The following is a 23,686-nucleotide window of genomic DNA, read 5'->3' as shown; positions in this document are numbered from 1 at the left end:
CTAATAGAAAACTAATTTCCCCCTCTTTGGTTTAGAACATCTATGTAATTCAAGGTTTTTGAAGTGTGGGTGTTGAAAATTGAGAAAGTACATAGAGATTAAAGTATGATGGCATATTGGGACATCTAAATAGTTGGAGACATTAGTCATTTTATAGCCCTAATTAATTGGCATATGAAAGGAGAAGATAAAACTCTGAAAACAACAAAGGTAAATGGTGCCTTTTATTCCTCTATTGTTAATGTCTTTGGTTGTTTCTTTTGGGATGTGTATTGTTTTGGTAATGGAAAGTGGAAGCAATGGCTTTGAATTAGGAAGGCTGAACTATGTTTATAAGAATGGTTTGGCTAAAATGCTATTTTTCTTTGGAATATTGTAAGATAGTCTTCAGAATAGTATCCATAGCTTATATATTTTCCAACTTTAAGTTGAATATTTACTGAAGTTGTGTTATATGCCAGCACTATTAGAAGTTAAAAAACAAAACAAGACTTCTCTACCATATAAGAATATATGATTTCTCAAAGAAATAAATTCTGATAGAACCATGTGATACATGATGTGGTCAAACCTCCAGTGTAGGTACAGACAGGGAAGACCACTAAGATAGGGTACTTAGATCTTACTGGGGACCAAATAAAAGGCTTCATAGAAAAGATGACTTTCTGATGTGATGTCTTGAGTTTTAATTGTAACAGTATTTCTCTAGTAAATCATTTGTTCATTTGTAAATTCCAACAAACATTTATAGGGTGCTTGCTGTGGTCTGGGCCAGGCCCTGGAGATTCAGAGATGGTGTAGGCACATTGTATGCCTGCAAGGAGATTCCAGTCAAGTTTAGCACATAGACAATCAACAGGTCACTGCAGTTCACTATGTGCTGGGTGATGGGGGGGGGGGGGGGGGGCACATATAGGGTAGCTACTGCCGCCCTGTGGGTAAGAGAGGCTTTTCGGAGAGGGGTGACATCTGAGCTGATTTATAAGGAAGCTCTGGCAGTAACCAGGGGAAAGGGGATAAAAGGAGCAATTTTAGACAAAGGAAACAACTTTATGTGCAAAGTCCCATAGGCAAGTGAGAACAGGGTATATTTAGGGCAATGTACAGAAAACATAGTGGCAAGAGGAAATAAATAAATGAGATTGGAAATATTAACGGAAGTCTGACTTTATTCCAAAGGCAAAAAATAGCAGATCTGATCATGCCATTCTCCTGATTAAAATCTTTCCATTGTTTCCTGTTGCCTATGAACTGCAGTGTTTTGGAGTGCATGTATATCTGTGTATCTGTATGTCTCTACGTATGTGAGGATATTAATAATTTTTAAATTTTCTATATTTTATGATGCTTTGACATCTTAGGGGCCTTGTGGACATCATAAGGGATTTGTCTCCCAGGGTTAGCTAACTCCTAGAGATAGGAACCAACAAACACAACTTGATATGTAAAGCAAAAAATCCAGAGCCCATATCCCAATCATTTCCTTTCTCAGGCTGTCAGATACCAAGCCAGTGTTCTCTCTGCCCTGAATCACCACAGGGTCAAGTACTGGACAACTAGGGACCACCTTTATAGCCCAGAGCCCAACAAATTATTCTAACTGACCAGCCATAAGCTTACTTAGTGCACCTACCCTTTCTTAGTCATTCTTTCCTGTGAAAAGCCCAGTAAAGGCTCTGTACTGTGCTTTCCTCTTCCCCCCTTTCAGCTCCTGACTAACCCTGGTGCTTCCCATATGGCCCTGAATGGTGTGGCATGCTCCCTTCTCTTGGGAACTGAACAACAAACTGTCTTTTCAATAGCAGTCATCTCCAGATCTGTTGGCCTCACCATACCTGATTAAAACAAATCCTGAGTGCATTGTAATTCAGTGTGGGGCCCTGAAGGGGACTGATGTGGCTAGGTCTGTGCTGCTGGAACGTCACTCTGGCATCTGGGCAGGTGAAAGCAGCACAGGAAGAGCAGTTGGGAGACGGTGGCAGTGAGGCAGGCCAATGGTGGGGACCTCCAAAGGCAGTGCCATGGGAATAGAAGAGAGATGCTAGGGGATGGCTCCTTGGTCAGGAGGTGGGGCTGAGGAAACATGATTGACGGGATGTGGGCTGTGAAGGACAAGGAAGACTTGAGATGGATCCTTGTTTGGACACCTGGGTGGATGTGGTTCCCTCTATTGGGTTAAACACTTTGTGAAAAGCAGATCTGGGAATATGGAATGGAAAGATGACATACCCACTTTCAGACATAACTATTTTAATGGGCCATGGATCTGACCAAATGGGAGTTTGGGTGTCTGGAGCTCAGGAAAGAAAGCTGGTGTTGAACTAGAACTTTAGTGCCATTGGCATAAAGAATAAAACTAAAACTGTAGAAATAAATGAGGCCCTCCAAGGAGAGTGAGGGCAAGGACAGAAATCTAGAGAGCAGCAAGATCCAAGGGAAAGACAACGGGAAAGTGGCCTCCACATGAGCCTGGGTAGAAACAACAGGGGAGATGGAGGCCAACCAGAAAAGGTTTCAGGAAAGACTGAGGAGCTAACCATGTCAATGGTACTGGAAAGAGGGAAGGGCCAGGAAGGTCAGAAAATATCCAAAGGTAAGGTGAAGTCAGTGGACATATTAGAGAACCTACTTGGGATTTATTTTTATGGCACATTCTTTATACACAGATCCCCAAATTCATCCCTGTGAGAGTGGGAGCTGAGCCAAGAACACGAGAGGCAGGAATATTCTCTTAAATGTACCATCTACAGAGCCAAGGTCTAAGAAGAAGGTGACTGTGATGTTTTACATTTCAAGTTCTGTTGAATCTCCCTTTAGGCTACATGACTGCTATTCCCATTAAGAAGGGAAACTGCTGATTTTGTGTACATTCAGCCTGTCTTTTCTTTAAAACTGTGTAAATGCAGTAAGGCCAGGGAGGAGATAAAAATCAGTTTATAAACAGTACATTCACTGTCTCACTGATCCTACCTTGAAGCACTGAGTGTAAACACATCACAGCCTTCTGGCAACAAGGTGGCTGCCTCTCTCTCATTTCTGAAGCCTCAGGAACTGTGAGACAGACGGCGTGTACTTCCCATGGTAGTCAGAGGGAACTGTCTATATTGAAGGTTATCTAACACCAGACTTCCTTTGTTTTTTTCTTGCTAAAAAATGGACTTGACTTTTCTAAAGACTTAGTAGAACTACTTAATCTGGCTACTATCAGGTAGATTGTGACAAAACACCTAACATATCTGGATGTGGAATCACAGTGCCTGGCATATAAGTAGGACTCAGTCAGTGTTTGTGGGAAGGAAGGAAGGAAGGAAGGAAGGAAGGTAGGAAGGAAGGAAGAGAGGAGCAAGGAAGCAAAGTAGGACTGCAAAGTACTCAGTTCACTGCAGGCATACAGTGGATGGAGGCCTTGTTACAGCTTTGTTATTTGGTGATCCCCTTCTCCTCTCCTCTCTTCCATCCATAATGCTCAGTTCTCTTAGCAATTTTAATCATCTTTTTCTCCACCAAGAATGTTTTATTTATTTATTTTTTAATGCTTATTTATTTTTGAGAGAGAGAGAGAGAGAGAGAGAGTGAGTGGGGGAGGGCAGAGAGAGAGGGAGACACAGAATCCAAAGCAGGCTCCAGGCTCTGAGCTGTCAGCACAGAGCCCGATGTGGGGCTCAAACTCAACAAACTGTGAGATCATGACCTGAGCTGAAGTCTGATGCCTAACTGACTGAGCCACCCAGGTGCCACTCCACCAAATATCTTTTACATTAAGGAGAAGTTTCCAAAATCAGTATTTTCCTTTATGAGAAGGAGTAAGGGATGGCTCTACCTGGGCAACCTGTTTACTTTTTTTTACTTTTATTATTATTATTTTTTGTTCACTATATCATAGTGATAGGGAGGGAAATATCACATCAAATGACAATGGTAGTGAAGCTGCAATACCAGGGGCAGAAAGGACATAGCACAAAGTGGAAGGAATAAAGTAAACAGTTGAAGATCATGGAATGACATATTTAAAACCATTATGAAAATTGTTTAGGGATTGTTGATCTAAATTGTTTAGGGTTTTTTTTAATGTTTTTTAACATTTATTCATTTTTGAGAGTGAGAGAGACAGAGCATGAGCAGGGAGGGGCAGAGAGAGAGGGAGACACAGAATCCGAAGCAGGCTCCAGGCTCTGAGCTGTCAGCACAGGGCCCTATGCAGGGCTTGAACTCACGGAATGCAAGATCATGACCTGAGCTGAAGTCGGAGGCTTAACTGACTGAGCCACCTAGGCGCCCCAATTGTTTAGGGATTATTGATCTAAATCTTTGTCTCTAAATTAAAAGATAAGAAAACAGGAAGAAAAGCTCTCCAGGTCTTAAATGGACAACACTGCATTACAGGGTGTTAGGCAGAAGCCCAGTCCTACTATTCAGGACTAACATGGGAGAGGAGTGAGAAATAATGGCAGGAAGTGGGGCAGTTCCTGTGGACATCCCAGTCTATCCTGATACCTATGGTGGTGTGCTCCTAGGTCCGTGTTTCCTCAACATCTGGTTAATGTGTTACTGTCACATGGAGGTTCTGACTTCTCTATTCCAATGGTCAGATTAGATCCTTGGAGGCGACACCACTTTGGAAGGAAACCAGTGGTCACCACTCCCCTTGGACACCATAGTAGAAAATGCTGGTGAGCCCTGCCCAGTCCAGATCCACTAGATTCATCGTCTAACCCCAGTGGCTCTATTCACATCTTCCTCCTATGCTCACATGCCCAACTGCTGAGCTTCTGGATGTACCTTTTGTTCATGGTGAGGTTATGAGAGTTTAGAGGCTAGTTGTATCACAGGGTCCAGGTGGCTCAATCTGTTACGCATCCGACTCGGTTTCAGTTTTGGCTCACGTCATGATCTCACGGTTTGTGGGTTTGAGCCCCACATTGGGTTCTGTGCTGTCAGCGCAGAGCCTGCTTGGGATTCTCTTTCACTCTCTCTGCATCTCCCCTGCTCGCTTCCTCTCTCAAAATAAATAAATAAACATTTTTTTAAAAGAAGCTGATTATATCTACAGACAGTGCACAATTCTATTATGGGACAATTTTGCTTGATCTTTTTGTGTGTGAGACTTAATAAATGATTGTGAATGGCAACCATGAAGAAATCTGCAGAAAACAGAAAAAAACCTTGTGAGTCAGAAAAGTACCTGTTTTGGGGATCTGATGAAGAGTTACTGGCTGATATCCAGTTCTGAAAAATGGTGTGCTTTGTGAGAAGTAAGAGTCCTGGATATTTGTGTATTAAACAGCATTCCAACAATGGAAATGTATTCAGTGCATTTTCAATCTGGTCCTTTTTGTGATATCAATATTTGTGCCCCAGAACCAGGAAGGAGAAATGAATGCCCTTATTGAAAAAGCCTTTATAAAGCCCTATTTGAAAAGGAACAGTGTATTAAAAGTAGTTTTATTCTACAAACACTTACTAAGCCTTCATCGTGCCCTAAGCTACATTTACAAAGACCAAAAAGACAGTCCCTGATGTGTATGACCTCACAATGCAGAAGATGAAATGTATAAGCAAATAATTTTAGGCTCATATGTCTAGGCTTATATTATTCTCCTCTTTGAGACCATCTGCCACTTGGATGGTTGTACTTGTTATTGATGCTGACTTCTACTAGAACACAAGGGAAAAATAATTTTGCTTAAGGGGTGAAGAAAGGGGTGAATTAGGGAAAATTAGTCATGTGACATTAAGCTTTCCCTTGAAGGATAAGCTGTAGTTCCTTATACTGCATGCTCCATGAAAATAGAATAGGCTAGTTTGCTCACCTTTATATCTCCAAACACTATTTGGCACATAGCGAAAAAGGCAATGCATTCCAAGCAGAAGAAACACATTAACAGAGGCAAGACAAATGAGTGACTAATGTATATTAGTTAAGGCAGTGCTAGCTAACTGTTATAACACATAAACTCCAAAGACTTAATGACTTCACATGTTATAAGTTTATTTCTCACTCATGTAAATGCCCAATATGAATGGTCCAGGTTGGCTGGTGGCTTTCCTCCACATTATCATTCAAGGACCCAGCCTTCTTGCATCTTGTGGCTCTACTATCACCTAAGCCTCAGAATATTCTGTATCCAGCAGAAGGATAAGAAAAACAATATGGAAAAGGCACACCTACTTATCTGGCATTACCACTTAACTTTCTGAGGATGAAAGACACACACAGCACTTGTTCTCATATTCTGGAGGTGAGAACTAGTCATGTTTCTCCACCTAGAAACAAAGGCAGCTGGGAAACATAAATCTTGGTTGGGCAGCCACTTTCCAGAAACCACTTTACAATGTGGAAACAGTGAGAGCAGTCAGCTCTCTGTGCCACAGGAATAAATGAGAAGTCGGTGAAGCAAAAGGGTAGGAGGTAAGAGTGAGAAGCTAAGCAGCCTGGGCCACATTGTGTTCATCTGTAGGAGCTTATATGCAAGAAATTCTAGAGATGATGTGAAATGATTTTCTGTAAAGAAAAAACTTGACCCATAAAAACACTTAAGATGTTCACAAGAAACTCAGAGACTTCTTATGTGCCTTTTTCCCCGAAGACCCAATGCTCCAAAGTTCTTAATGTTTCTGTATTCCCATAGACTGTTTCTACTTCTCTCAAAACCTCTGTAAATGATATGGACCTCAGGTATGTCTCTCGGATTGAAACACGGATTCCCTTTTGCTTCAGCAGGAGCCCAGCCCAGTTGAAATCTCATTCCTTGTGGTCTAAAGTCCTCCCTTTTAGTATAACAGAAAGTCAGAATTTACATTTATTGTTACCAAGGATGCCAGTTAAAACTCCTCGGCTATACTTTTTTCAGTGGGTGAAAATTAGATGGGGCTAAAACATTTCAGCTGCCACAAATAAAATATCCCCAGCTGTGAGGATGTGTTCCGTAGAGAATTATTACCACTGTAGGCTGGTGTTACCCCACGACTTATACTTAACACAGTTGGCATAAAGGCTGCATTTTAAATTCAAGTTTTAGAAAAATCTTCAAAAACTACCTTGGCACAAACTCCTCCAACATTCAGGAATTTTGTAAAACAGCTCATGCTCTTTTTCCTTCAGACAATGCTTTGAGGATTTAATTAACTTTGGACCAAGCTGCTCCACACTTTCAAAGGACTCAGTGATTGGTTCTATGATGGCCTTTCATTTAAAAAAAAATCTAGGGGCGCCTGGGTGGCTCAGTCAGTTAAATGGCTCAGGTCATGATCTCACAGTTCGTTGAGTTCAAGCCCCATGTCGGGCTCTGTGCTGACAGCTCAGAGCCTGGAGCCTGCTTCGGATTCTGTGTCTCCTTCTCTCTCTGTTTCTCCCCTGCTCACGCTCTGTCTCTCTCTCTCTCTCTTTCTCTCAAAAATAAAAATAACATTAGAAAAATAAAAATTTAAAAATTAAAAAAATCTAAATCTAGAAAATGGTTATTGGTTTAGTAGTTCCTAATTCTTATCCACTCTGATTTTCAAGAGTCACCCATCCACCTCCCCAGACATGTTCTGAGTGGGAAACCCTGTTTTATATAGACACAAAAGCACCAAGGTAGGGGAGGAATAGGATCTAGATTGGAGCCTCTCTTTATCTTTCTACTTGCTTTCATTCACTTCCTTTACTGCACTGCCATGCAGGTGCACAAGTGCAACAAGAGGGTGACATTTTCTTAGGGGCCCTGAGACCATCATAATATTGTCAGTCACATTCTTGACCTCCTGACTCCAATAAATGGATGTATAAAGTGCCAGAATGCAGACTGTTTCTCATTTCTTTGGTTTATCTCTGTAGACATGATCTCCTGACTCCTTCCCTTGTCTCCCTCAAGCCTACTACCACATATGTGGGGCTCTCACCTTGAGATGTTTGGCTCAAGCAGGAACAACTACTCTCAAAAAACTGGTGGAGACTGTTTCAGATATTTGCCATGCCCATTATCCTGTCCTCTGGACAGATGTACTTATCTGGTAATTTACTTTGGTGAGAACTTCTTCGCATTCCATCTTCTCCTTCCTGCCTGTCCTAGAGAAACAGCCATCCTTCCTCTAGGATGCCAGATTAATTTCTTCCTTCCTCCTCTAGAGCCTCATTTCATCAATAATCTGTTTTTCTCTTGTAACTTTATATTTGCAATCTGTTTTTCATACATAGATAAATAATCAAGTCCTTTGTATTTTTAAATGTTTTCTTAGAACTACTCCTTTAGCTACTCTTGGGTCTTTCCTTTCTCCTCCCCTTCTTTTTCCTTTCTTTCTTTCCAAACGTCTTTATACTTGTTTTCTTCATTTCTCCTTCTTTACCTCACTTACCTTCTAATTTGACTTCTAACCCCCGATATGTCATTGGTTCTCTTCCTAACCTCTGAAGACATTTTCCCTGTCTCATCCATAGGCTCTTTGTTCTCCTCTGTCTCTTAATAGAAGTGTTCCCCTAGGATCTGTACAAGGCTTTCACTTCTAGAGCCAATCTCTTTAGTAATTAACTTTTATTTCTTGAGCTTTGATTATCACTTCTATGCTAATGGACCAAGTAGGAAAGATCTCTTCTCATGATCCACTTAGCCATATTGTAATAAGAGTGCTACAACTCAGAAAGCTATAATTCAAAACACAATTGAGCAATAATTCTATGGAAGGCATAATACAATGCAAAATGCTTGCTCAGAAGCCTAGAGAAAAGGCTAGTGTTCTGTTTCTGAACTTCAGTTTTGTCATATGAAAATAAAAAGGTTGTACAAGACAATATCTAAATTTATTTCACCTCACAAAGTTGATTATTTGTATACAGTGTTTTTTAAAAGGTATTTCATTGCCCCAGTGTTTTAACTTTTATCTCAGAAGAAAACCATAGCCAATGAGAAAAAAAGATGCTTTTGCTTTAAGATTCTTCTATAATATTTCCCCATAAAATATATTTAAGGAAATTAACTCCTTGTTATTATTTTGTTTTTGTTGTTTTTAAGTTGAAGGGGAGTATGAGTGGAGAAGTTTCAATTCATAGTTTGAAAAGAATTGACTTGCCATTACCTAGGATCCAGACATAAGAGTTGGGGTTACTATAGTAAGAGATAGAGTTACTGTTATTTTTAAAAACCAATTCCTGTATCCCAGAAACCTGTTTTGAAAATGCTCCTGAGTCTGGCTTAAATTCACTTCTTGAGGGCAAAGTTGTTACATTTTGTTTGTCACAGTCACCGAAAAATACATTTATTGCTAAATACATTCAATCAAAAGAACTACAATATCTGACACTGTGTTAAAAATAAACTCCTTTTCCTTTTTAATAGGGTATCTCAATAGAACCTTTAAATGTGTGACTGACCCAAAGCCATTCCCCATGTCACCTTAATTCTTGCCCATAAACACAGTTGTGAGCAGGCATTCGCAGATGTGACACTATCTTTGCTCAAAGTGACTGCCCTGACCACTGCTAAAGGTCCAGCACTTAAAGCCTTTTGTGTTTCTCCCACTTACAAGAGAGCAGTTGGATACTTTGCAAGATCAACTAGAAGCCAAAGTTGTATTGTAGGGTGATTTTAAAAAGAAGTAGTTTGGTAAAAAAATTTTTTTGTCTCATGTAGTGGCTGCGCATTAATACATTTTAAATAACAATGAAATTGTCTATAAAGTTATGTTAGACAATGTAAAAGGCCAAATCTATACAAATACTGCTCTTTGGTGCATTTAAATTAAAAAAAATCCCTTTCTTGAATTTTGCAATCAGGTTTTTAGTATTTAAAAGACACTAATGGATAATTTGAAATAGTATATCATAAAAAATTAAAATTGTCTTTATATCTCTCCATTGGTATACATTTATTATGTAGGAAAGATCTTTCAAGTCCTGCTTGAAACTCCTTTCCCTTAGTTTTGCCAAATGGGCATGGGCTTTCCTTTTCTTCTGGGTGGGTCTGGGAGCAGTATTGACTGGCTGGAATGATGATAATGTCAAAAGTTTCCTCAAATCTTTCTGGTTGTTCCTCCTTCATTCACCATTCATGAGTCTGATCATTCCCCTTTCATTCTTCACTCCCAGGGTGGTTCTGGTCCCAGATCCCACCTCTCTCAAGTGCTCTGACTCTTCCCAGCTGATGATGTGGCCAGGTAAATATTTAATGTTCTTCTGCAAAGCAGTCCAATCTTTCTCTTGACAATTAACTCTACTACGAATGTTTAGCTCTGGATATTATTCACAGAGACACAAAATGAGCTGTTATATTTGATTCAGAGTGTTTGGACCACACATCTAGCACCTCAACATTTAGAGCTGCCACATGAAGGATGGACCCCCAAATCATCCAACTCTGAGAGCTAATAGGGTTTGAATTCATGAGTTGCACAGGACTGTAGCAAACAAAGAAGCAGTAAAACTAGCACACAAGCACTTTCCAGGTCTGTTTCTCCTGGATTCAGTGCAGAGACAGCAGGCAAAAATGCCATCTTCCAGTTTCTGCCTGGAAAGGATTTGACTGCATACTTTCCCAGCTGCTGCCTTAGCGTCCAGCTTCTAATCAGCCTTCAAAAAGGAGCTGACTGAGATTCTCCCAAGAACCCGAAATAGTTGGTGACCATATGCCCTGCTGTCTCCTTCCGGCTCATGCCAACAGTAAAACCAAGTCTCCAGCTTCCGCCTGGAAGGAGCTTGTCTACACATCCAGCATACCAACCATTATGGCTACCACCCAAGAGACTGGCTCCCAAATCACCTAGCTCTGGGAACTGACAAGGCTTGGCATTCATGAGTGCCCCAAGACCACACAAAACAAAAAAGTAGTTCTCTTTCGACGCATAAGCACTCCTAGAAACTATTCCCTTGGGCTCAGCAAGAATGAGTAGGCAAAACACCCAGCCCCTGCTTTCTCCATTAGGTATCTAATGTCCTGACTTTCCCAGATCTTGTTGCCTAAAGGTTAGGGTTCCAATTAATCTGCATTGGATTGCTAAAGGAGCAGGCAATTCATAGTCCTCTCAGAGGCTGAGATGTGGGGGCATTTCTAACACTTTTGGAACACTGACAGGTCTTGACATATCCTAATCTACTGGGAGCCACTAAGAACAAACATGGCAGTTTGGGCAATCACAAAGATTTGAGAGGCTATAGAAGTTGGATATGTTCCTTGACCTCCCTTCAGCTCAATTCTGGCTTGCATGACCATAACTATTTGGCTGTTCTTATCAAATTTAGCATCATTCATCTTAGTTTGATTATACCATGGAGTTTAAGAATCAAAAATCCTGCTACCAGATAGGCTAAGAATATACCAGCACCAATACTCATCAAGTGTGTTGTTCAGTATTTTGTCTATTTTTGTTTGCCTTTTGGAAAAGTAGAGCCAAGGACTGAGAGCCAGTGAGTCAATGCTTCTCCTGCATGAGACAGCATTCCCTAGAGGCTTTTCTGTGGGAGAGCAGCATACCTCAAACCAGGTAGTAGCTGATCTGCATGGTAGTCAGGTTTGAGGATTCTTAAAATCCAGTTTATGGATTTGAAATGTGACCTCACCAGTATTTTCATTGTTAATATGATACTGCTTGTGAAAGGTGTACATTGTGGTATAAATACTGTAAGAGACTGCTTTTTAATTTTTTGTTGTTATTGGCTCTTAAAAGGTTTTCTATCATCCTCACCGGTTCTATCTTATTAACTGAATTATTTTGGAGTCCACACCACTCTTTTGAAAACATTTATGTGCAGCATGATCTTTGTGTTCCCATATAAAATTTATTTATTAACTATCAAAGGAAATACTTTTGAAACAGAGTGAATCTTGCCATTGGAAATTACCTGTGGCTCAATACAGTACTTTACTGAATAAAATTTAAACAATCATTTAATCAAAAGAGATTTAGCTGTAACCTTAGCCAAGAGTGAGGTGACCAATCTCCATAGACTGTGGAGACTAATGTGGGCCTCCATGAACAGGGCCTTCCCTCATGGAGTGTCAACAGCAAAGAGGCAGAATCAGGGACTAAGATATAGATCCCTGATAACTGAATTTCCCTTCTGAAACTTCCAAGATGTCTCTGGCAGAAGATGCTTCCAATGAAGCAGTGAGGGCAGAGACCAGTAATCTCTCTTTACCTTTAAAAGGGGGCGCCTGGGTGGCTCAGTCGGTTAAGCATCAGACTTCAGCTCAGGTCACGATCTCGCGGTCCGTGAGTTCGAGCCCCGCGTGGGGCTCTGGGCTGATGGCTCGGAGCCTGGAGCCTGCTTCCGATTCTGTGTCTCCCTCTCTCTCTGCCCCTCCCCCGTTCATGCTCTGTCTCTCTCTGTCTCAAAAATAAATAAAACATTAAAAAAAAAATTTAAAAGGACTACTCACTAGGTATGAGCTCAACTGCAAAATTGAAATAATGTCAGAGGTTCCCCATGCATTTGAGAGAGCCCCTTTAAAAAGATAAATCTTGGGGCACCTTGGTGGCTTAGTTGGTTAAGCATCCAACTCTTGGTTTCTGCTCAGGCCAGGATCTCACAGTTCTGTGAGTTACAGCATGTCAGGCTCTGTGCTGGCAGTGTGGAGCCTGCTTGGGATTCTCTCTCTGTCTCTCCTCCTCTTGTGCTCACTCTCTCAAAGTAAATAAATAAATTGAAAAAAAAGGGTAAGTCTTAAAAAAAAGAGAGAGAGAAGGTAAAATTATGACTCTGATACAAACATAAAATGAACACATGTCGAACATTTTATTTAACGTATTAATTAATGAGGGAATCAGTAAGATGTTATAGTCATTTCAAAGGAAAATCCTCAAAAACAATGCATATATAGGGAATAAACAATTTTGAAACTAATTTACATCCATGTAAAATGGGTCAATCCAAAGGGAAATAATAAATTGCATTTCACCAAATACACATTTTCCTGGATAAGAATTATTATATTATGAAGTTTTTGCAACTTACAGAGTTGTGAAATAGCTCAAAGACAATGAAAGGCAAGGAAGATATGGTTGGATGAGCTAGACAAGATACACACCAATATATTTTTTCCCATTTCAAAGTCTTTCACAATTTCTCTGGATGCCCTGTTGTCAAGGGTGTAGACATCTCAGACTGAAGAGCCTCAGATAATAGGCTGTGCCTCTGAATCTATCTTGTTTCTCAGTCTCCCTCTTCCGATTCAGCCTCCTGACTCAAAAATGACTTGCTAATAATGTTTTACCCTCTGTGACCCAATTAGTGACTCGAGGACACCATAATGCCCTATAAGCACCACGAACAAGCTGTCATGGATAGGGTTTCTGGTAAGCATTTCATATGCATTATCTTACTTAGCTTCACAATGACTTAAGATAACTACTATTATTCCTATTCATAAATCCAGAAAACAAGGCTCAAAGACCTTTTGTAAATTGTCCAAAACCTCTTGTTAACAGTGGCAGAGGTGAAATTCAAATCTGTCAACTTTTGATGCTTTTAACTAAGACTCAATAGCATCTTATAGACCCCTCTGACTCCTTAATCATTACTCTGTTAATGGATTTATCAGTAAGTATTTGAATTGTTAACCAGCTCAAAGCTTTCCCACCATAGGCTTTTACCTTGCTCAAGGCAAAATTTTCTGGACTAGGTTGATGAGAGTTCCCATGAAATTTCTAACATTTACACTAAAGAAAGTGGGTCTACAAGACTTACAGGAGCAACACAAGAGGAAGAAAGCACAATGAGCTTCTCTGTGTGGCTCCAGTGTCTTGGTCAACACTTCGATGATAGCACTTAACACATTGTCTTATGTCATATCTGTTTATATGATAATAGCTAAGATTGATTGAATATATATTATGTATCTCATACTTTACATTTGGTATCTTATTTAATTCTCAGAGGACACCTATGAACTGAGCACTACTACAATGCCTCTTTCAACATCAGGAAATGGAGATTTAGAAAAATAAGTAACTTTCTCACATCACAGATAAGGTGATAGAAGCAGGTGCCCACTGATATGTGTGGAGGCCCATTGGCCATGGATTTTTTTCCCTTTTTAACAAAGAGGGGGACCTACAGGTCTTGTGATAACTGAGGAAAATTCATTCTCTCAGAGGAGCATACATTCAAGTGGAGAAGACAAGGAAGTGAATGGAAGTCTCACTGCCTTTCTGTGTATCTTGGTGTATTAAGACTCATATGGCTATACAGGATTAAGAGAGAAGTCACATGAGTTTAAGTAAAATGGGAGTTTATTAGTTCAAAGTGTTAGGAAGTCTCAGGTGGGCATGGCTTTAGGCCCAGCTGGATTCAGGGGATCAGTATTGTCTGTGCCCTCTCCCTTTTTGCCCTCTTTTTCTTTCTTTAGTTCTGCTTCTCTTTGGGTGTTGTCCTCACTTTTCCTACTATGGATTCTTCTTCTATGTGGCTTGGAAAGAAAGTATAGCATCTATGGCTTTTACTATTTTTATGGCTCAAGATCCTAGGGAAAGAGGGCTCTCTTCCCTAACACCAATAGGCAAATAATAAGAAAGCACTCTTTCCAGTTTGCATCTCTGTAAGGAAAGTCATGGGGATTCTGATTGACCAGTCAGGGTCAGATGACCACTTTTGTGTCTGAAAAGACATGAATAGACACTTCTCTAAAGAGGACATCCAGATGGCCAACTCACACATGAAAAAATGCTCAACATCACTCATCATCAGAGAAATACAAATCAAAACCACAATGAGATACCACCTCACACCTGTGACAATGGCTAACATTAACAACTCAGGCAACAACAGATGTTGGTGAGGATGAGGAGAGAGAGGATCTCTTTTGCACTGCTGGTGGGAATGCAAACTGGTGCAACCACTCTGGAAAACAGTATGGAGGTTCCTTAAAAAATTAAAAATAGAACTACTCTATGACCCAAAAATTGCACTATTAGGGATTTTATTTATCCAAGGGATACAGGTATGCTATTTCAAAGGGGTACGTGCACCCCAGTGTTTATAGCAGCACTATCAACAGTAGCCAAAGTATGGAAAGAGCCCAAATGTCCATCAACGGATGAATGGATAAAGAGGATGTGGTATATATATACAATGGAGTATTACTTAGCAGTCAAAAAGAATGAAATCTTGCCATTTACAGCTACATGGATGGGACTAGAGGGTATTTTGCTAAGCAAAATTAGTCAAAGACAAATATCATATGACTTCACTCATATGAGGACTTTAAGACATAGAACAGATGAACACAAGGTAAAGGAAGCAAAAATAATATACAAACAGGGAGGGGGACAAAACATGAGAGACTCTTAAATACGGAGAACAAACAGAGGGGTTGTGGGAGGGGGGATGGGCTAAATGGGTAAGAAGCATTAAGGAATCTACTCCTGAAATCATTGTTGCACTATATGCTAACTAACTTGGATGTAAATTTAAAAAATAAAAATTAAATAATAAAGAAAAATAGAATCGTGCCTGGGTGGCTCAGTCGATTAAGCATTTGACTTTGGCTCAGGTCATGATCTCACAGCTTGTGGGGTTCAAGCCCCACCTTGGGCTCTGTACTGATGGCTCAGAGCCTGGAGCCTGCTTCAGATTCTGTGCCTCCCTCTCTGTGCCCCTTCCTTCCTCACACTCTGTCTCTGTCTCTTAAAAATAAATAAACATTAAAAAAAGTTAAAAAAATTAAAAATAGAAGTACCATATGACCCAATAATTCCACTATTGGATACCTGCTCAGGGAAAATACTGACTTGAAAAGATATATGCACCCCTATGTTTATTGTAGCATTATTGACAATAGCCAAGACACAGAAGCAACCTGTGTCTATAAATAGATGAATGGATAAAAAAGCTATGGAATATTACATTGCCATAGAAAGGATGAGATTATGACATTTGAGACAACATAGATGGACCTAGAGGGTACTATGCTAAGTGAAATAAATCAGACTGAGAAACACTAATACTATATGATTCCACTTGTAAATTAAATCTTAAAAAAACTTGAATAAACAAAAAGCAGAATCAAACAAAATAGAGAACAAAGTGATGGTTCCCAGAGGGGAAGTGGGTAGATGGTTGAGCACAATGATGAAGGGGAGTGGGAGACAGAGGCCTCCACTTATGGAATGAGTAAGTCACAGGAATAAAAAGCAGAGAACAATGATAAGTCAATAATATTGTAAGAGTCATGCAATGGGGCAGATACTGGCTATACTTGTTAACATAGTATAATGTGTAAACTTGTAAAATCACTGAGTTGTACATCTGAAATTAAAAAGCATTGTGCATCAACTATACTAAAAAAAAATCTGAGTTAAGCTATGTCTCCAATCCCTTCATTACAGAAAATGTGACTCTTCCTGCCTGGATCTTAGGGATGATTCTTTTAAGACAGGGATCTGGGAGGATAAATTTGTGACTGAGGAGATGGCAGTGGGGGTGAGGCAGGGTAGGGGTGGTGGAGTTGCTAAATAAATTTGAAACAGACCTAACTTGGCTTCTTGGCCACCTTTTTACTTTTCTCTTCTGGCTTTTGTGTAGCTGCACCCCAGCTAAAATTCTCTGTGTTCATTTTTATTTCATTTTGTAGTAGCTGTCCTATGTGCAACTCTTCTTTTGTATTTTCATGTATTAAAGAAGGAGACTTTTTATCTAAAATGCTACCCCTCCTCTTCCTGTTTTGCAACAGTCACACAGTCCTTTTCAAGTTTCTTAGGGTCTTTGCTACTTGTACTGGTGGAGAAATAGGATGGAGTAAAACATATTTCTGGGGCGCTTGGGTGACTCAGTCGGTTAAGTGTGTGACTCTTGGTTTTGGCTCAGGTCACGATCTCACCATTTGTGAAATCGAGCCCCCATCAGGCTCTGTGCAGACAGTGCAGAGCCTGCTTGGGATTCTCTCTCTGCCCTTCTCTTGCTCTCCCTCTTTCTCTCAAAATAAATAAATAAACTTAAAAAAAATCCTGCTAACCATTTTTCCTCTATTCATCCTTTTTCTTGTCGTTCCCATGAAGAAATCAAAGGATCCATGTATGTGTTAGTAGTCTTTTTACACAAAGCACCGAAGGGACATTTTCTCCATCATTTTAGAGAAACTCCAGGTGACATTCATCTTGGTATTTTCTCCCAGGAGCCAAGACAGTCATGTTGGCTCAGGGGAGAAAAGCAGACTGGGCAAGGGGAGCTAAGTCCACTCAGAAATGTGTATGTAAGTTGGGAAAATCCAACAGCAAGGACTGTTAGTATAACTAGTGCCCATGCAAAGGCCTGAGATAATACAATGCAGACTGCACAAATGATTTTGCTCACTCATAGTCTGTTTACATTTTATACTTGTCTCCAACCGGGCAACATTATAGAAGCACATTATCAAAGAACATCTATCAAAAATTGAAGTCACACTGTGGAAAAAACTTGCAGGTATGGGCCTGACATGATACCATGCAAATACACTAGGTTTCAGTGGAGTATTGATTAGTTTTGTCCCATGGGGGGAAGTCAGTCATTTTTCCATACGATGGTTATTTTGAAGTGTCTACTGGCCTATTGATCTGAATTAAATCTAATCACAAGCTATGTGAAAACAAAGGTGGCTTATTGTATTCCAGGTTTATTTTGAAGCATCCAGAATATTTAAATCACAGAATATTACATTAAGCGGAAGTTCAACTGTAATCACTAAAAACAAATACTGACATTACTTTCTACTACTTTAACATTAAATACCCTCTGGTTGATTTTCTTCTCAATGTGACAGGCCTAACATGTGCTTGCAAATCCCTCTGTAGTGACTCTAGGAAGATGCAACTAGCCCACAACATTGTAAAAACACCTTCTTGTTGTCCTGGGTCCTAAAACTGTATGTTCCACTAGAGTCAACCTAACTTCTGATGTCCTTTCGCTGTTGTGTGCAATTCAGTCATTTTTCTCTCTGTATCTGCTTAATATCAAACAAGTAAGATGACACTAATATAAAAGTTATCATAAAGTATTTCATGTTTTCCTTAAGATCATATAACTTGGACTTTTATTATGGCAAATAATATGACATGACTTTCAATATACCTTCTAGAACACTCTAGTAGCTCCTGTTGTTCAAAGACTTGCTAAGAGAAGTGGTGATACCCTGAGTACATACAATCCAGAAAACTAATTCTATGGCTATGAATACAGTAAACGTCATCCTGTTTTTAATATCAGAGCACACACTTTATTTTTATTATTATTATTATTTTAATGTTTATTTTTGAGAGAGAGAGAGAGCAAGCGGGGGAGGGCTAGAGAGAGAGGGAGACAGAATCTGAAGCAGGTTCCTCCAGGCTCTGAGCTGTCAGCACAGAGCTCGATGCAAGGCTCAAAGTCATAAACCATGAGATCATGACCTGAGCCGAAGTGAGGCACCCAACCAACTGAGCCACTCAGATGCCTCCAGAGCACACATTTTAAAATCAGCTGTTGAAAGTGATGGTTTCAACTCTTTAGATATAGATCGAAGCAATTATATATTTCCTTAAAACGTAAGTTATAAGGTGAAAATTATGACTTTATTATGTCATTATACTTATTGTCAAAAGACATTCTACTTTTTGGGGCGCCTGGTTGGCTCAGTCAGTTAAGCATCTGACTTCGGCTCAGGTCACGATCTCACAGTTAGTGGGTTCAAGCCCCGCGTTGGGCTCTGTACTGACAGCTCAGAGTCTGGAGCCTGCTTTGGATTCTGTGTCTCCTTCTCTCTCTCTGCTTCTCCCCTGCTCACACTCTGTCTCTGTCTCTCAAAAATAAATAAACATTAAAAAAAAAGAATTAAAAAAAGACATTCTACCTTTTTAGTTAAATGATTTTAATAAAATGGGGAGGACCCCACAGAGACATATGAGAGGAGAGAGTCTTCCTTTGGATCATGATGACACCTTAGCTGTGAATCTTCTCTTTTCCATTAGCAAGTTATACAGAGAAACACTGAATGAAAACAAAAACACACAATGCACAGACTGAAAACTTAGTGAAAACTGAAAAGAGAGAAAAATCACAAATATCAACATACATGTCTGTGTGACCCAAAATACTTGAGACCAGCAAAACTGGAATGGGTAGCAGGAGGTATATCAATTGCTTTCCTTCCTTCCCTCCTTTCCTTCCTTCCTCCTTCCCTTTCTCTCTTTCTTTCTTTCTTTCTTTCTTTTTCTTTCTTTCTTTTTCTTTCTTTCTTTCTTTCTTTCTTCCCTCCCTCCCTCTCTTTTTTTTCTTTCTTTCTGATTATTGTTGAAATACTCCAAGATTTTTACATCCTAAGTCATTTTTTGTGTCTGCTGATTTTCATTCATGGTGCATCATTTTACCATATGTTTTTAATTTGAGGGAAAGGGAGCTGATTTTTAGCAGGGCTTGATTTTTCAGAGGGAATCCTGCTTATTACCATTAAGTACAATGGTAACTGTAGGTTTTTGTATATTTTCCTTCCACTTGAAGTTGTTCTCTATTATTCCTAGCTTACTGATAATTTTTAAACTCATAAATATGAATAAGTATTGAAACTTGGCAAATATTTGTTCTGCAACTACTGAAAACCATATGATTTTTCTTGATTCTGTTAATAAAGTGAGTTACATGGATTGATTTCCAAACACTAAACAAATCTTGCATTTCTGTGATAAATCCTATTTGAGCATGATCTGTTCTTTTTATATATTGTTTATTTGATAATATTTTTAAAAGAATAAATTTATATTCATGAGAGTTAATGGCTGTAGTCTTCTTTGTAATATATTTGTCAAGTTTGGGGATTAAAATCAAGCTGGTCTTCTAAAGTGAGTAGTTCATGATCTCTTTCCCTACTATTTCTGAAAATATTTGTGTAAGATAGTTGTGACTTCTTCCTTGAATCAAATGATATAATCCATCAGCAAAAACACCTGGGCCTGAAATGCTTGATAAGTTTTGATAATGATTCATTTAATAGATATAAGGCTATTCAGATGTTCTCTTTTGTCAATTTTAACTAGTTGTACTTTTAAAATAATTTTTTTGTTTCATCTAAGTTGTTAAATTTGTTAGAATAAAGTTGTTCTTAGTATTCTTTTATTATCTATTTAATGTCTATAAGATTTGAAGTACACCTCCTTTTCATTCTAGATATATTAATGTTTAGTGCTGTCTCTTTTTCTAGGGGTATTAGGTAGGATTTCTAGGAAATTTAGCTAGGGATTTTTGAATAAAAAAAAGTCTTCTTGGAGAACAACTTTTTGGCTTTGCTAATCTTCTCTATTGTCTGTTTTATCATTGTTTTCTTCTCTTTATATTCTCCTCTTTGAATTACCTCAGGTTTACTCTGCTCTTCTTTTTCTACTTAAGGTAGAGCCTTGGGTCATTGTTTTAGATTTTTCCCTTCATAATGTAAGCACTTAAAGTTGTAAATTTCCTTCTAAGCAGTGCTTTAGTTGGATCTCAAAATTTTGATATATTGTATTTTAAACATCATTTAGTTCAAAATATTTTCCAGGTTTTTTTTTTTTTTTTTTTTTTTGGTGATTTTTTGGCTCTGACTCATGAAATATTTAGAAGTGTGTTGTTTTATTTCCAGATATTTTGGTTATTCCTAAATATTGCATTGTTTTTAATTTATCAGTTGGATGTTATTCTCTGTTATTTCTAATTTGATGATATTTTTTAATTGAAATAATACAGTGTGTTGTTTGACCATAAAATAGTTAAATATTTAAATATTTATTTATAAATGCTTTCTGGCCTAGACTGTGGTCTAGCTTGGTGATTGTACCATTTACACTTGAAAAAATGTTCACTCTGCATTTGTTGGATATGGTGTGGTATAAATGTCAATTATATCAAGGTGGTAGATAGTGTTCAGATTTATGTTTCTATTAAATATTTTTGGTCTGATTTTCTATCAGTTGTAAAGAGAAGTATTTGATTCTTATGCTATGATTTTGGAATTTTCTATTTCTCCCTTTAATATTTTTTTTTCTTCCTGTATTTTGAGGCTCTTTCACTAAGTTGACACACATTTAAAAGTTTTATGTTTTTCTGATAGATTGTCACTATTATCATGAAGTATCTCTGTATCACTAGTAATATTGTTACTTATAGTTTATTTTATCTGATATTTAAAAAGGCACCCATTCTTCTTATGCTTACTGTTTGCATGGCATATCTTTTTTCATCTATTTACTTTCAACTATCTTTGTGTTTATATTTAGAGTAGGCCTCCTTTAGGGGTGCCTGGGTAGCTCACCTGGTTGAACAACTGACTCTTGATTTCAGCTCAGGTCATGATACTGGTTCATGGAATCAAGCCCAACATCAGACTCTGTGCTGAGCATGGAGCCTGCTTAAGATTCTCTTTCTCTCCCTATGCCCCTCTCCCCTGCTCAAGTGCGTGCACACTCTCTCTCTTAGATAGATAGATAGATAGATGATAGATAGTAGATAGATAAAGTGGGTCTTTTTTAGGTGTATAGTTGGTTATGATTTTTAAAAATCTGTTCTTTCAATATCTGCTCTTTGAGTGTTTAGAACATTGAGTTTAATGTAATTATTGATATGGTTGTGTTCATATCTGCTTTTTCATTATTTGTTTTCTATTCGTATCCTCTGACTTTTGTTTCTTTGTTCTCTCTTTATGGCCTTTTTTGGGATTATTTGAAAATCTTAATATTCCATCTCAATTTTTCAGTTGACTCACTGGCTATGTTTTTATTATTCTAGGAGTTGCTCCATATATTACAGCAGATGTATCATTTTCTGAAATGATTAGAGCTGGTATTATACTGCCTCATTAAAAACTTCAAAAATTTTTGATCATATAGGTTCTTAACCATTTCCATTTTTAAATAATTTTTATGTTCATTACATTTGTATGTATATATATAGAAACCGCCCCCCAAATTTACAACTTTTGCTTTAAACAGTCATACCTTTTAAAGATCTTAAAATTGTTCATAGAATTACCACATGTACCATATGTAATGATCTTCCTTCGTTTTTGAAGTCAAGTTTACCTCTTGATATCATTTCCCTTCAGTCTAAAGAACTTTTTTTTTATAGCGTTTCTGGTACACTAGGTAAGTTAGCAACAAATACTAGTTTTGCTTTATCTGCAAAGTCTTTATTTCACTTTTATTCCTGAAATATATTCTGGATTACAGGTTTTTTTCCTTTAAAATTATATCTGTGTTTTGTTGTGCAAATTGCTATGTAAACCTATGTTTTGTTTTGTTTTTTTTTACTATCTGTGGGGTTTTTTTCTTTTTTTAAAAATATTTATTTATTTTTGGGAGAGCACAAGTGGGGGAGGGCGGGAGAGAGGGGGATAAAGGATCTTAAGTGGGCTCTGCACTGACAAGTTGATATCAACAAGCCCAATGTGGGGCTCAAACTCACAAACCCTGAGATTATGACCTGAGTCGAAGTCGGAAGCTCAACTGACTGAGTCACCCAGGTGCCCCGAGTGTCTCTGGTTTCTGATGAGAAATCCATGACCATATGGGTCACAACTCCTGCATGCAATGTCTTTTTCCTCTAGCTATGCCTCCTAAGACTTTCTCAGCTTTAGAATTCTTCAGTTTGATTATAATATATGTAGGAAAGATTTTCTTTGAATTTATTTTGTCTAGTATTCACTGAACTTCTCAAATTTGTTAATTTATGTATTTGGGAAGTTTTCAAAGTTGGGAAATTTGACATTTGTTCACATATATTTTTTTCACTTCAATCTTTTTCTCCTCTTCTTCCAGGACTCCAACTACATGCATATTTAATCTTTTGAATTTTCCACAAGTTCCGAGACTGTGTTATTTTTATCTTTTTCTTTCTGTTCTTCAAGTTGAATAATTCCTATTGAATTATCTTGTCAACCTTACTGACATTTTCACTATTATCTCTATGTACTATTGAACCAAACCAGTGAATTTGTTTAAAAAATTATATATTTTGGGAGGCACCTGGGTGGCTCAGTTGGTTAAGTGTCCGATTTCGGCTCAGGTCATGATCTCACAGTTCGTTGAGTTTGAGCCCTGCATCGGGCTGTGTGCTGACAGCTTAGAGCCTGGAGCCTGCTTCAGATTCTGTGTCTCCCCCTCTCTCTGCCTGTCTCCTGTTCATGGTGTGTCTCTCTCTGTCTCAAAAATAAATAAACATTAAAAAATTTTTAGTTATATTTTTGTTTAAAATTTCTATTTTTTTCTGGTTTTGATTACTTAGTTGAGATATCTTTTCATTCTTTTCAGGTATGTTCTTTCTTTTACCTCGTGGAGTATTATTATAATATGTGCTTTCAAATTTTGTGTGAATTCCAAAATCTGGGCCATCTAAGAATTAGCATATGGTGACTTTGAGAATTAATTCTATTTTCCTGGTTTCTTTGTATATTGTGTGATTTTGAACCATACCCTCTACATTTTGAATATTAGGTTGTGTAGAATCTGTGTATTGTTATAATCACCTGGTGAAAGTTGATACTTTCCCTCTCTAGGCAATGTTTCACATCCTGGCTCAGTTCTCAAAGCCTTTCCTATTCTGGTTTGCGTCTATCTCACTCATGTATGGTTTAGGGGTTAGGCTGGGATTTGTGTAAGTGGTTCAAATCTCAATTCAATTCAAGCTAAGTCTTTACTGAGCTGGTTTGGGTTGTTCCTACACATGTGTGGTCTATTGATTAGCCTAAGCCTTGTGTGGGTTCTTAGACTAAATTCAGGATTCTTCAGTCTCAGTCCCTCTGAGATC

The sequence above is a fragment of the Panthera tigris genome, chromosome B2 (assembly GCF_018350195.1).
Source record: "Panthera tigris isolate Pti1 chromosome B2, P.tigris_Pti1_mat1.1, whole genome shotgun sequence".
Lineage (NCBI taxonomy): Eukaryota > Metazoa > Chordata > Mammalia > Carnivora > Felidae > Panthera > Panthera tigris.
Note: the sequence above shows the minus strand (reverse complement) of the source record.